Genomic DNA, 2942 nt, shown 5'->3' on the forward strand with positions numbered 1-2942 from the left:
GGTTCTGAAGTTTGCCTTTTTCTTAAGAGACATTTTTTTAAAAGGGTAGTTATGCTTACTCAGTGGGTGATTTTATACTTTGGTGTTTATGAGACTAAAATGCAAAGTGAGAAACTATTCATAGTTAGAGTTCACTTCAAAACTTTCTTCAATTTTAGGTTCCAAAGCAAATGATCTTTTTAGTGTTTCTTCTTTTGAGCAGACTACTCATAGCAATAAATCGTCAACTGTTATACTTTCCTGTGTATTTGCTGGGAAGCTGTGTTGGCTTGTAGTAAGAAGAAAATATTGTGACATGACTGGACACAGGAAAAGATCTTGTGCTTACTGCCAGGATAGATAGTAAAGCTGGTGGTCATTTAGTAACAAAAATGTGGTAGCCTTGGATACTGCAGGTCAGAGTGAATACAACCAAAACACCAGGGAGCAGTTTCAAAACAGTATTTTAACCTCTTATTCCCAGGAAAAACTCTGATTAGAATTGGTTGAGTAGAATCCAACTGTGCTTTCAGCCTTCCAAGAGAGCTTTCCATGTGGACAACATCAAAACATCCTCCTAAATAATTACCGCAGTCTTAAGTTTCTGCCATTCCAGGGGAGTCCACGTCCAAGGCAGGAGCTGGCATAAGCCTGATAAGGTGACCAAATAGATGTCATTTAAGGAAGAGGCATTTGTGGGTGGGATCCCATCCCTCTCAGGCTGGGAACTGGACTGGAAGACTCACAAACATGCACAGGCATACTGGTAGAGCATCTTCTAAGACCACCTAGTCATCTTTTCTGTTCTCTCAAGCACACCTGGGGTTTTGAACCTCTCTCCAAACTGTCTGTTCACTGCATACAAATGCAAACCTATTTTAGCTAGGAGGTGTTGGCAGACTTGTGCAACAGCAAGTACGGGCAGTTCTGTATCTTACAGGCATTTTAGTAAGTACAAAGTCCTTAGCTGCGTACCTCTCTGATCCTGAGAACATCTACTACTTAGAGACAAACTGGTGCAAAGTATGGCAAAGTTGGCCAGTGTGCTACAATTATCTCAAATCAGTCTACTTTCAGGGATGTATTTCAGTGAGCAAAAGGTTATCAGTCTGGTAAATGCTCTGCATTAGGCTATGTTGAAAGAGCTGTAATGGAGAACTAATCAGGGCATGCAGGAGTAGCTCAGGGGAGGAGGAGAGGCTGACTCTTGCCATTTTCTGTATTCATTGCAACCTTCTGTCTAACCTCTGACTGCAGAACTGCTAAGTTTCATTAAATGGACCAAAGTGTCCTGTATGTCCCCTAGCTTTTAGTCACTTGACCCTAGCTGCTGTGCCATCTTGTTTTAAAGATACTACCTAAATAGTCTTTCAGGGCACACTGTGCCAAGGAAATAACCCAAGACAGCATCTCCACATTGTTTGTACCATTGGGAAGGATACCTCTGGTGTAATAACTCTGTCAAGGATATTCCTTGGAAATGCACTGTCTTAATGGAAAAAAAGAGTCACAGCTTATAGGTTTAGTAGAAGTCTTCAGAGCAATACACCTGATTTTCTAACAAGATTGCTAGCCTGCCCTCTGTAGTTCTCTTGTTTGTGGCCTGAAGACAGGGAGCAGAAAGGATCAGGGTTTTCTGCCTAGGGGCAGGGCAGTCTCTGGGGCTATGCCACTAGGAAAGTGCCGTTGCAGCAGGCAAAGACAGTAAGTTGTGTTTGTGTCAGTATTGACTCTTATATGGAAGGCTAATTAAGCTTTTCTTAAAATGCTTTTTCATTGATGGAAAGATTTCGGTCTGTTTGCATTTAAGTAGATAAGTTTCTCATGAGTGACTACTGTAGCCAGTTATAATATCCACAGAACAATTTCTCTGTAATAAAATAAAAGTTTTTATGATGTGAGTGCAATATTTATTGATAAATCCTAACTCCAACCTCCATGGATGCCAGCTCCTACCTAAGATTGTGGATCCTATGCATTGCCCCACCTAACATAGTCACATGGTTCAAAGAGCAAATAATTACCATTTCTTCAGAATAGTTTCCACAACAGGCTCTAATATCTCTGACTGCTACATTATCAGTAATAACAGACAATCCCTGATTTGTTCTGTATAAATCCAAAGGATCAAAAGTGGGCAAAACTGGAGGCAGTGAGGGGTCCTGGACACAGGCAGAACTCCAGAGGAATGTGGCTCCAGGGCAAACAGAATGAGGATTTGAAACAGGGGATGTTCTGTACAAAAACTATGTATTCACTCCTGTGCATTCTGTACACAAAGGGCAAAATGGTCCTAATGTGGATATTTCTTCTCCAAAAGGAATGCCTGAATGGCCAAAGCATGAGATGGGCAATTAGCCAAGTGGCACAGCTTCTATTACAGCATTGTGGAAAACAGGGTAACAGTTCAGTTGTGCTTGGCTGGTTGTGTCCAGGCTTAAGCAAACCTGGCCATTGCAGAAGGTGGACCTCGATCATGCCTTCTCAATGACATCCTTTTCACAATCCCTGTGGCTGGTGGCAGCAGTGCAACAATTTTCAAAGGTGATAGATGAGTGGCAAGGCACAAAGGAGTACAGGTTGCTCATTGTGTCATTGCTTAGTGCCACAAAACTCATCTTCATAAAAATATAAATTGATCCAAGAACTGGTACATTAGCCATACTTTCAGAACCAATATAGATGTCAGGACAGAGAGATTAGAAGTATGAAGAAAATGGCACTTGAAGTTTTTCACATACACAGCAAGCCAGCTTTTGCTAAAGAAATGCAAAATTAATTACTCATTAAAAACACATAGCTGCACATTTCCAATCACCTACAGCTATTCCTGGAAATATATGGTAGGGTCCTGTCATAGTTTAGGCCTTAATTTTAGTAGGCCTCAGTTCAGGAGACCCTGAAAATGCTACATAGATTAGAGGTGACAAGCATCACCTGGCTTAAGCAACCAAAGAGATATT

Source organism: Pithys albifrons, chromosome 4, assembly GCF_047495875.1.
Source record: "Pithys albifrons albifrons isolate INPA30051 chromosome 4, PitAlb_v1, whole genome shotgun sequence".
NCBI classification, from domain to species: domain Eukaryota; kingdom Metazoa; phylum Chordata; class Aves; order Passeriformes; family Thamnophilidae; genus Pithys; species Pithys albifrons.